Here is a 13271-nt window from a genome sequence, read left to right as displayed (position 1 = left end):
CATCGCGCATTTCGTACGTTAAAGTTTCGCCGTAAGTTAATCGACGTAAGCTTGGGAATGAGATTATTTTTGAGGTTATAAGTATTTATGTTATTTGTAACAAGTGATAAGTGAGTGCTGTGAAGAGTGAAGATTAGAGGGTAAACAAATCAAAGAATGTGTATTCGTTGAAGTTTGTCAATTTGGGATAAAATACGGTCCAAACTATAATACCCGGTATTTATGGACTAGTGACATACAAGGTACCACATGACCATGATAGTAAGGTGTATAAAGTATGTTAAAAATGATTAGTATTTTAAGTAAATTAATATATTACCTAATTATGTTGGTAATGGGTTAATTATTACTTTGAGTGGGAAATTAACAAATTAATTAGAAATTTGTGGATAATTATTTGGTGGGAACATCACCCCCAACGTGGCAGCAACGAGTTTAGTTGTTAAGACCAAACAATGACTCCTTGGCCTAGGTGGCTAGGTGGCACATTTAGGGGATGTTGGTAAAAGTAATCCTTATCAAGTGGGCCCCACAACCACTATGATAAGGAACCTTTATAATTCATTAATGAGAGATGTTTATATCTACTAGTAACGGATGAAGCTACAACGTGATTTGCAATTCTAAGGGAGACCGGTATAACCTTTCTCAAGAATATCATATGGATTTTTCCCTACTTTGATCCCGCCGTTACGTATTTTGTTGCGATTGACGTGTGTTAGAGGGATTGTCAAGAGAATCGACTCAGATATGTCAAGGCTATCCCTTCTTTCTTTTTGGCATGATCCATATGATACAAACGAAACGAGTAAATGCACAACTTTCATAAATATCTTTATTCGTAAAAGCACTAGGGGTGACTATGTTCTTGAATTTCCATATGTCTTATTATTATATCTTCTGTTCATGGGTATCAGAAAAATGCGTAGTTGATAAAGTTTATCCAAAGGCATATTGATCTTATGACATTTCGAGAAGTCTTATTAACTTACTTCTTATGCATTTCATTCATTTATACATGTACATTGACCCATGGCCAGATGGCGTTATATACACGTATATTATATGTATATGGGATATGGGAAAAGGTTATGGCGTTATATAAGCACCACCACCTGATAAGCTGGTATACGTTGATGATTTCGCTCACAGAGGCCAAGATGATATGATGGGGTGCTCTCAGAGGCTTGATGATGTTATGTACACATATACCTATGCATGATATGATATTTATATGTATATGCATGACTTTATAATTATTTTAGGATTCACAAAGTTATTTAGACTTACAGGCAGATTCCATTACTCCATGTTTCTTTTATGTCTTTTATGTACTGATTTTCATGCCTTACATACTCGTTACATTATTCGTACTGACGCCCCTATTTCCCGGGGCCTGCGTTTCATGCCCAGGTGCAGGTAGACAGGCTGATGGTCCCCCTTTTTAGGATGCTTGATTAGCGAGAGTTGGTGTGTTCCACTTGATCCGGAGCTGTTACTAGTTTTGGTACGCTATTTTTGGTATGTAGATATGGGTACGATGGGGCCTAGTCCCGTACTGTATATAGTTGTACACTCTATTAGAGGTCTGTATACAGTCATGTATAGTTGAAAAATATGTGGCCTTGTCGTCTTCTAGTTTTGGATATATAGTTATCTATAGCAGCCTTGTCGACTCGCCCTACCGCGTTCCGCATGTATATGTATATATGTCTTTTGTACATGTTTTCCTCAAGTATGTTATTCACATGATTCAGCAGTTTATTGATAGATGTTATTCATGACCTACCCTTAATTCATGTTTATATCTTAGACGTATGCTTAGGGGTGTTCGATAGGTAGGACTCGGGCTCTCGTCATGGCCCATCGGTTTTGGTCGTGACAGTCAATCCTTCCCAAAAGTCCTGGAGTTGTATCCAGAGTTCAATCTCCTTAAACCTCTCCCATGCTTCAAAAACAACTTCATTCTCTTTCTGGCAGAAGTTATGGATTTCTCTTCTAAACTTTCTCGTCTTAGCTGAGGAGAAATATTTATCAATGAATTTTCTTGTCATCTCCTCCCATGTTCTAATTGATCCTGTGGGTAAGCTTCGAAGCCACTGCTTTGCATCATCTTTAAGAGAAAATGGGAATGCCCTTAGATACACTGCATCTTGTGACACACCATTGTATTGAAAAGTGTTCATAATCTCCTCGAAGTCCATTAGATGTGTATTTGGATCTTTGTTTGGCTTCCCTCTGAAGACATCATCAATTATGAAGGGTTTGAAGCAACCCTTGCTTTAACTCGAAATTGTTTGTTGCAATTGGAGGTGGTCTAATACTTGATAAACCTTGATTGTAGACCGGTCTAGCATAATCGCCAACTGGTCTCCCAGGTAAGGGTTGATGTTTATTAAGTCTGAGACCCCTCCCTTCTTCATAGATGTTCTGCGCATCTCTAATAGATGCTTCATCAGCATCCCGTACAACTTGTTCTCTTCGTTGGGCTGCTTCTCTCGCAGCCAAATCCACATTATCTTCACTGTTTCCAGCCATAAGTTCTTTGGTTGAGGATTGCCCAACCTTTTCTGTTGTCTCAGTGAGATTTCTTTCCTTCTTCAGCTGTCACAATTGTTTTTCCATTTCTCCCTCGTATGGTAGCACTTCCTTCGCAGAAGTTCTAGTCATGTACCAATCTAACATGTAACCTGCGCATAATCAAAGAACACCAAACATAAAAATAGAAAAATAAAATACAAATAAATGAAAAGTTCCTGAATTAGCACTACAAACTATCTCAAGCACTATTGATTGTCAATCCCCGGCAATGACGCCAAAATTTTACGAGCACAAAATACCACTTTAATTATGCTCTCTAGTCAAAGATAGTATAGTATAATATCGTATCCATAGGGATTAGAGTTAAATAATATTTTCGTAGTTTCTAGCTTGATTGTTATCCAGGAGGATCAAAAATTGAGATTTATATGATGAATAACTAAAATTAACTAAGAATCTAAAGTTATTGACTAATGATAGTCGAAACAAAGGTAAGCAAGAAAGTTATCAATGGGAGAAAATAGGGGTTAATAGGATAGGTGCAAGATAATTGTTTGGGATCTAACTCTAGATAATTCACTTCTAATGTTTAAGTGAGACTCTCGAATTAACTCAATTATTAGTTCAAGAGTTCAACAAAAACTCCTCTCTCGATTAAGTCTTAACCTCACGAGATGAACCAATTTAAGCACGTGAAGATATGCATGAATGCGTAGTGGATTGGTCTTTAGGGAAAACCTCACTCGATTATCCTCCTAACTAGAATTAATCAATAATTCAACTAGATTTTTTTGGTTACTAAGAAGAATCAATGAACTCAACCAACAAGATAATGCAAAGATATCACAAGTTATGCCTCTCTCGATTACATGAACAAGTGAACATAGATGCAACAATTAAATCATACAAAAACGCTTCAATATATAAAACTAGAGTTATAATTCACAAGCAAATATTAATACACAAATCCATCAAACCCTAAAAGGAACTACTCCATATACATGGAGCAATTCATCACAAATACAATTGAAATATAGAAAAACATAAATTTAATCCAAACTCGGGTCTTGAGTGAGGATGGAATGATGAAATCACTGTACTTTTTCTCCTCCAACTCCTCCTTAGCTTCCTTAGGTATAAAGTATGTCAAAAGTTCAGAAAATAACATTTTTCCATGTATTTATACCAAGTAGGATCGAGCCCAAACGAAATCACCCTTTCCTAGCCGAAATAGGAAAACTCACAAACTTATTGCTTTTCATGTGTCGCACTGTGCATAGCAGGGTGCATAGCATTAGTGATTTTTCTTGTCAGACCACAGAAACCCAGCCTCTGAACTTTGTAAAATCCTGACACAAAATTACACTGCTGCGCCGCACTAGTGCATTTCTTCAGTTGTTGCTTCTTCCTTGATTTTTGATGTCTAGAAGTGATCCTCGACCCCCAAACACAATCCCGACTTAATCCTTTGGTCTTCTACACAGACTTCAAAGCTCCAAATAACTCGATTTAATTCCACAATATCTACATAACTCGGAATCACTCTTACAAGGCATAAAACAGACAATAAATGCAAAACACTACCAATTAAAGCTCAAACACAAGAAAAGCACAGTGAATTAAAATGCAATAAGCGACTAAAATTTGGGATTTTAGCCTACCATCAGGATTCAAGGATTTCACTACTCAACTTGGATTAAGCCTTGGAATTTCATCAAAGGGAACTTGCTAGGGTTTCTAAAAGGTAAGAATTTCTTCCCTGAATTCTCCAATTTCGAACTGAGTTAATTATGGGTGATGAGAGTAGATATATCACTTGCATGAGCTAATAGGGATTGTGGGGAAGTTGTTGGACTGGTTTTGTTGTTGAATTGGTTGAGGAAAGTTTGGGTTGTCATTGTAGAAGCTCTTGCCATACGAATTTCCCTAATCGTGTTTGTAATTCTCCCCTTTTCTATAGATTGGCATTGTTAGGAGTGTCAGGACGTTGTTGTTACACCACGGAAGGCTCTTTCGAGGTATGAAGGCTAAACTCTTCTTCTAGTATCGGAATTCTCGTATTCTTACAAGACTCCATCGTGTGTAGTTCGAACTTGAAACACTGTTGAGGTAGGATATTCAAGCTAGTAAATTGATTCTTAAATTGCATAACGTGTCCAAACCCTCATGTGTTAATGATTTTCTATTTTGAGTTAATTATGTTATACCCCTTTTTGGGAAGAAAAGTTTGTACGAAATCAATGTGATCAAATTATTGTTTCTCATATGATGAAATCCTATGAACTTATACTTGTTAAGGCCAAAGGTGCTAAATGGTTGATTTGAAAAGAAATATTTTGTACAAACTATTATCGTTTTGGGAATCCAAGGTGTGGCATTGTGAATACACCTCCATTCACACACATTGGGGTGAGGCGGCGAGGCCGCTTTGTGTAGAGATTGCGATTGTGAATATACCTGCACACATTGGGGTGAGGCGGCGGGGCCGCTTTGTGTAGAGATTATCATTGCGAATACACCTCTACCCGCACACATTAGGGTAAGGCGGCAAAGCCACTTTGTGTAGAGATTGTGGTATTATGATTACACCTCAACCCGCACGTATTGGGGTGAGGTGGCATGGCCACTTTGTGTAGAGGTTGTGGCATTATGGTAGAAGTCATATAGATGATCCCCATCTTGAAATTTATAAATGTTATTGAAAGCTTTAAATTAATTTTCTATGGTTTTTAGTGGATATTTAAGATCTTTTATTGCTTCCATGACTTGTCACATTCATATTGCACTTACAATCCTTGAATGGGTGTTTGGTTTTCATACTAGTACTGTTCAACATGTACTAATGCCCCTTTTGTCAGGGGCGCTGTATCTTTAATAGATACAGGTGGTTCCACAACAGGCTGCTTTGATCAGTGAAAGCGGTGCACCCTTCTTCCCAGCTGACTCGATGAGCCCCACTTCATTTCGGGGTCATATATCTTTTGCTCCTTATGCATTTAGTTTTGAGGTATAATCGGGGCCTTATTGCCGGCACTATCATTATACTCTTTTGTATATATTAAAGGCTCCGTAGTCATAGTGTGGCTAGTATGTTGGTGTTGGGAAGGTCAAACTAGTAATGTTGTATTTGTACCACACGTTCCACTTCAAACCATGAAAGTGTTTGTATTTTGAGACTTAAAAATGATGTAACTAATGAAATGTATCATCTATTTATTTATGGGTGAGTTCGAATAGAAGGCATTGTACATGCTTGCTTGGCCGGGTTATCTCAGTTGAGCGTCATTCGCGCTCCCCGAGGTCGAGGTGTGACAAGTGTGAAGAATACTTAGGAAATTTCTATATTATCAATGGGTCTACAGTGCAGTGTTAGAGGAAATAACTTCGGATTCGTAGAAGATCTTTCAGGACGGGTGTATCAGTTGACGCTACTATTGAGTGTATAAGGAGGGTATGAGATGTCTTATGGGTGTTGAGATGATGTGGTCTCGTGATTTAGGTCACTCAGGATGGGTTTTATTGGAGGTCTGTTATGTGTGTGAATAGGACTATTATTCCAAAGGCAAGTCAAAAGTAAATTAGAAGAAGTTGAGTTAGTTAGTAATGGTTCGAATCAACATAGTTGTGGAAATGATCGGTTCCTTCAGTGTGTTAAGCTATGCAAGTGGTTTGTGGCTGTACCGGCCACCATAATTTGCTTAATTTGGGAGGTATTTGATTCTGATGCCCTTGTTATGTGTAAATGGATCCCGAAATCGTTATGGAGGCTTAGACCACAACTTGAGTTTTGTGTCATTCGCGGTTTTGGGAAGTTGGTTGTGTGTTGCGATTCGTCTTCTGAAACAAGTTTAGTGAAGGATTTGTAGCCAATGAAGTGTTTGTTCTACTAATGGTTCATGGGTTATGGTGAATTCTTGTACTCTCACGTAGCGGCATGATAGATACAGTGAGCGGTATGGAAATTGAAAGTTTAGGATCAAGGTTGCGGTTCGGTGTTGATAAGAATGTCGCGAGCAGGAGGAGCGGGGAAGATAACAGATGTTCAGAGTATGTCGTCGCCATCTTAATGTCGCATGAGGACGGTGTTCTGTGGAATAGGAATTGTGCATTGGTTTGTGATTTCTTAATTGGCATTGCAGAAATAACATGGTTGATGGCCATTGATGTTTAGATTTTACTACCTGGTGCGGAAGGTTGTGGGAGTATATCCCACGGGGAGATCGTATAAGTGTGATGTGTTAGTCATTTGATTGTTAGAGATTGACATCAGGTATGAGGATTTTGGTACTATCGCCAACGGGAGAGGTTTTGACCGAAAGGCGCTCTATTCCTTTGGTTGTGGGCTGTGGAAGTCATTCCCGATTTGATGATTGATCATGTGTTTCTTGGAGAGTCATTGTGAATCTTTAGGTGGTTATTGACCTATTTTGGGATGACTGGAATCGGCTTTGAGGTTGGTGGGTAGGCCTTATTTGGAGGTATATTTTATATCAAATCAGATGTGTTTATTAGCATAGCATTGCTTACGGATTAGTCTACGGGCGTGGTGGATGATATTCCTGCCTTAGTCTATTTTGGTACCACTCTTTTATGCCACGTGGGTTGTGAGACAGCTTGACTACTCGCCTGTGTGTTGTGGTCCGATGTAGCTTGTGGTGTTATATGACCGAGGTGGTTCTCAAGATGTAGCTCGTTTATAGAACCTTAGTCATGCTCGAGTTTCGTAGCGCATTGCGCTATCCGTCTCCCAGGGTTGTATTTATGCACTTGGCGTGCTTGTGGTCGATATTCGGGCATTTCGTGGGTTTGAGAATTTTGGCATGATGGATATTTTCTCTATTGACGTTTTATTCTTGGATCGGGTGGCACGCCTCCATGGGTATCATGTTTGGATCGGGTTGCATGGCGCAACGGTATTATGTATAGATCGTGTGGCACGCTTTCGCGGGTATCATATGTGGATAGTGTTACATGCCGCAACAGTGAGATGTTAAGTATGGTTCTTTATACTTATTTTGTGAGTCTTGTTTCTCATCTCAGAGTTAGGGTCATAGCATATGTTGGCCGTTTTATTCGTTACGCGTGCTGGGTAGTTCCTTGCCGGATTTTGTTCTTTCTTATGTGTCATATTCGAGTTACTGCTTATTGGTGCATTGATGGCGTCATATGAGATTTTAGTCAGTGTTTGAGGTGGCTTATCGCCTGAGCATCTTGTACTGGGTGAGACAAGGTTATTGGACTTGAAATCAGTGCAATCAGATTTATATAAGGTATATTAAAGAGAAAATGCCATTATTCAGTTCAGAATGAGGCAATGATTCTTATCAAGCGGACAAACTCCATGAGTTATTGATTTGATGAGTGGATGTGAGTTCCTGCACATCTCTTTCTTTGTTGCAATATTGTGAGGGTTGAGGTTGGGCCTATATGTGTTATGAGGTATAATACGGGCATCTGGTTTGTGAATTTGCAGCTATTGTAGTCGAAGGATGTTATTATAGGCATACGAATTATGCGGTGCATTGTGTGATTTCTGCATAGGTATATGATCATATTTGGTACGGTGGGTTGAGATTTATACGGTGTTCGTATGTTAGAATCAGGTCTCATGGAGAATTCTGAATGTTAGAATTTGGTTATAAGGCTTGTTGGATAAGTAAAAAAGGAAAGATCTTCAGTCTGGCTCGAGCTAATATGCCTATGTGGGTTGTGGTGGCACGGGTAGGTGCACGAGGTCTTAAACAATGATTTTTGGGCAAACCCCGGAGCAGGCCTTGGCACGTTCAAGGACGAACGTATGTTTAAGTGGGGGAGAATGTAACGAACCGACTTGTCATTTTGAGCTCTAGTGCATCATTCGGTGGTTTGGGGCCTTGAGTATCTTCACTTCATGTTTTATTACTTGTAGTCGGAATTGACTTTTGGGAAGTTCGGAGTCGATTCAGATGGGAAGTTCTCAATTCAGAAGCTTTAAGTTGGAAGAATTGACCAAGATTTGACTTTTGAGTAAATGACCTCGGAATCGAGATTGGAAGGCTCCAATAGGTTTGTATGGTGATTTCAGACTTGGACGTATGTTCGGGTTAAGTATCGGGTGATCCGGGAGCATTTCAGTGATTATTTTGGAAAGTGGCATTTTAAAAGTTCAAGAATTTCCTAAGTTTGGTTTGAAGTGGACTTTGGTGTTATCGATGTCCGTTTGGGGTTTCAAGCCTTGGAATAGGTTTGTATCATGATTTATGACTTGTACGTAAAGTTTGGCGTTATTCCGGAATGTTTAAGTGTAATTCAGACGCATTCGGCGAGGTTTAAAAGTTTAAAGAAAGTTTTCGATCGTCGATTCGTAGTTTTGATGTTGTTTGGTGTGATTTGAGGCTCAAGCAGGTTCGTGTTATGTCTTGGGACTTGTTGGTGTGATTGGACGGGGTACCGGGGGGCCGGGTGTGATTCGGGGTGGTTTCGAATCATTTCACCTTGTCTTGAAGCTGCTGGTTTCTGGTATCAGATTTGTTCATCGGGATCACGATGAAGGGCTCGCGATCGCGTAGTGTTGAGTGTGAAGTTGTTCTTCGCGATTGCGTACGGGGTCATCACATTCACATGGATGGAACCGCGAATGCGAAGTGTTAGCGAGGTGGCCTGGGTTTGGAAGGTTGTTCTTCGCGATCACAGGGATTGGTTCGCGATCGAGTAAGGTGTTGGTCTAAGGCAGGAAGGCTTGGCCTTCGCATTCGCAGGGCTAGGCTCGCATTCGCATAGGTTGTTTAGGCAGAGGTTCGCGATCGCGTTGCTTCTGTCGCGTTCGCGTAGAGTGAATCTGGGGTAGCTGATTTTTGGCCTTCGCGATCGCGAAGGTATTCTCGCAATCGCGAAGAAGAAGGACATGGGCAGACTTGTTTCTAAATTAGGACTTAGCTCTCATTTCTCTCATTTTTCACTTGGATGGCCGAATTTGGGGAGATATTTTGAGGAGTTATTTATCAAGCAACACGAGGTAAGTGATTCCCACTTATTGCAAGTTAAATGCGTTAGTTATATATGGATTAAACATGAAAATTGGTGGAAAATGTGGGATTTTTGGTAGAAGCCCTAGAATTGATATTTTGGATATTGATCACGATATTGGACATGAAATTGGGAATAAATTATATATTTGAGTTCGTGGTGATATGGGTGATGTTCATCTTCGAAACTTTTTGGAATTCGGGTACGTGGGCCGGGGGTTGACTTGGTTGACTTTTCAAACGAAGTTGGGAATTATTATAAGTTGATTTATCATAAGTGTTGGAGTATATTTTTATTAGTTTTCGTGATTTTTTGATTAATTCTGGATCGATGGGGCACTGGTTTGAGGTGCTATAGAAGCGTTGGATCCGGTTATGAAACTTCAGAGTGAGGTAAGTCTCTTATCTAACTCTGTGAGGGGGAAACTATCCCTTAGGTGATGTATTTGATATGTGCTACCTGTTGTGGGGGCTATGTACGCACGGGGTGACGAGAGTCCGTGCGTAGCTAGATTCATGTAATGTCCGGGTAGACGTATGCCTTTATTATGTTATTACTTGCACTAATTGAACTCAATTGCTAGTTTAAATTGCTTGAATTAAATAGTAAGAATTTGGTTGAAGATTATGTTAAATCGAGCTTCATTATCTAGAGATTTGGCGGACTGTTAATCATTGATGAGAATTTATGTTCTTTTGTGGGCTTACTTTGAAGTTGTAAATACATAATATGCAAATCCAAAGAGTTTTCTTATTCATGTGGATCGGGTCGAACGCCTCGACGATATTTATATATATTATGGGATGCATACATGGATCGGGTCGTACGACCTCGGCAGTATATATACACGACTATATGGATCAGACCGAACGACCTCGACATAAGTCGTGCGTAAAATCGCTAAGAGTTCGAGTACCCATGAGATTACCCTCTTAATTAAACTTGGAAATTACGTAATACTTTCTTTATGACATGAGATCGGATATCTAATTGAGGGTTCCTTTTTGTTGAGATAGCATGTGGCCTTAGGGCATTTTAATTGATAATTGATGTTAAACGGATTTCGTTATCTATTGTTCCTTATTCTATTGACCCTGCTGTATTTCATACCTATTTATGATTCTTGCATTTTATTTATTGGACTACTAGTAAGTGTCGATGTTGACCCCTCGTCACTATTTCTACGGGGTTAGGTTAGATACATACTGGGTACGCGTTGATTTACGTACTCATGCTACACTTTTGTACTAAATGTGCAGGATCTGACAGGTTCATTTAATGGTCATCTTGGTGCGTAGGCGCAGCTACTGAAGAGACTTTATGGTGAGCTGCTCTCTATGCTACGCACCGCAGCCCTCAGAGTCTCCATCTTATTTATTTACTTTATCCCGTCTATTTTATATTTCTGACAGATGTTGTATTATTATTGCACTCTTTAGCAGATGCTCATGCACTTGTGATACCGGATTTTGGGATTGCACAATATCGTCACCTATCATCTTTATAATTTACTAATTGTGTATGTATCCATACTTTTAAATGCGTAAATTTCTTTATTTAATAAAATTTCATGATTTTAATAATAATAAAATAGATGATTAAGTTGGTACATCACCGTTGGCTTGCTTAACGGTGACGTTGGGCGCCATCACGACCTATAGTGGGTTTTGGGACGTGACACCAAATATAGTTCAAACAATTCAAAATAAGTTTTAGAAACTACCCACGAGTGAAAAAGATTAAATCTCTAATGATTTTGGAAAAAGTTAACAAAAATCAAGCCCGGGCCCGCTTGGTCAAATTCGAGATTCGGACTAAAACCCGACTACTCATTCATCCCCGAGCTCGATTATGTGATTTGTTTCGAAATTTGACCCTAATTCGAGGTCTAAATCTCAATTTTACAAAAATAGCTAATTCTACCCAAATCCTTAATTTTTACCATAAAAATCCTAGATTTGATGATAAACTCTAAGATATATTGATGGAATGTGATTAGAAGTAGATTAGAATCACTTACCTAAAGTTTGTAGATGAAATCCCCTCTTCAAAATCGCCTCCTACCGAGCCTAGTGTTCCAAAATATGAAAATGAGTCTAGAAGTCTTGTCTCTTAGCTTTTGTCCAGTCGCAGGTGTCGCAATTGCGACCTGGGGTTCACAAATGTGAACCCCGCAAATGCGAACTCCTCCGCATCCCTGCTGTCATCGCAATTGCGATGACTTGTTCGCAATTGCGAACATTAGATTTTCGCAAAAGCGATCAAATGATCGCAATTGCGATCTCTGCTAATCCCAGGCCTCCTTCGTAATTGTGAACAAAATGAATGCAACCATAACAGGCTAGGCCAAATGTCACAAATACGACCTCCAATCTTGCATTTGCGAGACCTCTACACCAAAACACACCACCAAACCCCAAAACTCTCCCAAACACTCAGAAACGCGTCTGAAACTCACCCGAGCCCTCGGGGCTCCAAACCAAACATCAACACAAGTCTAAAAATATCATACGAACTCGCTCGCGTGATCAAAATACTAAAATAACAACTAGAACTACAAATCGGATATCAAAATGAATGAAATTTTCAAAGAAACCTAAGAACTTTCAAATTTACAACCAGACGTCCGAATCACGTCAAATCAAGTCCGTTTTGTACCAAATTTTGCAGACAAGTCATAAATAGTGAAATGAACCTATACCAAGTTCCAGAATTGAAATTCGAACCCGATAGCAATAAAGTCAACCTACGGTCAAACTTAGAAATTCTTTAAACCTTCAAATTACTAGTTTTCAACAAATCACATTAAATCAAGTTAGGGAATTTCGAATTCGATTCTAGGCATACGCCTAAATCCCAAATTATTATGCGGACCCACCGGAACTGTCAAAATACTGATCCGGGTCTGTTTACACAAAATATTGACCATAATCAACTCAAATCATTTTTAAGTCTAAATTTCATATTTTCTTAAATTTTTTACATAAAAATTCTCTGAAAAAAGACATGGACAGTGCACGTAAATCGAGAAAGACTAAATAGAGCTATTCGAGGTATCGTAATACAGAAATAAAGGCTAAAACTAAAAATGACATACCGGGTCATCACAACAATATCGCCATCAATTAAAGACTACATTATATTTGGTGACTATACTTATAATATTTAGCTCCCTAAATATAAATAACCCTTAAGGCTCTCATTTTAACTTAGCTTATTTTGATATTGTGAATAAAAACTTACTGAGAGTGTTTAGGATAAATTCCTATGTTAGTTGATTACTTGTTAAGGTGAACTTGCAAGGGGATTGCTTCCCCTTGAGGGTTGTTCCTATAGTTTTGAGTCAATTAAGTCTTAAATCGATTGGGTATTTATTTATTTCAAATGTTCTTTCAATTTTCTTAGTTGGTTCTCTACTAAATCTTTATCTTTTTATTTGTGTTCTTGTTATTTTGGTTTCACGTTCGTATCAAATGAGTTGAGATGAGTTAGGTCAAGATGGATTGAGTTTAATAAATGAGCGGGACAATAACCAACCTAACTTTGGACGGGTGCCAAATTTAACTACCATATTTCCGTTATAGGCAATTTGACTTTAGCCCCTTAATTAAGATCTGTAGGGTGGCTAGTGTTGACTTTTGGTTAGTTTCTTCTTTGTTAATTGATTGAATACTAGAGTATATTTTTAGGATAGGATAAACAGACAGTATTCTGCCTCTTTCCTT

At 38.9% G+C, this 13271-nt stretch overlaps 1 non-coding gene across 1 annotated transcript; it reads left to right on the top strand.

Annotated features, from left to right (window-relative positions):
- Nucleotides 1-1899: 1899 nt before the first annotated feature.
- Nucleotides 1900-2006, top strand: LOC142173972 (small nucleolar RNA R71). The gene has a single exon (XR_012703336.1). It is a non-coding gene; the product is annotated as a small nucleolar RNA R71 (small nucleolar RNA).
- The last annotated feature ends 11265 nt before the right edge of the window (nt 2007-13271 follow it).

The sequence above is a fragment of the Nicotiana tabacum genome, chromosome 19, assembly GCF_000715075.1.
Source record: "Nicotiana tabacum cultivar K326 chromosome 19, ASM71507v2, whole genome shotgun sequence".
In the NCBI taxonomy this organism is placed as follows: domain Eukaryota; kingdom Viridiplantae; phylum Streptophyta; class Magnoliopsida; order Solanales; family Solanaceae; genus Nicotiana; species Nicotiana tabacum.
The sequence above is the reverse complement of the archived record's forward strand: the minus strand, read 5'-3'. Positions and strand labels throughout refer to the sequence as shown.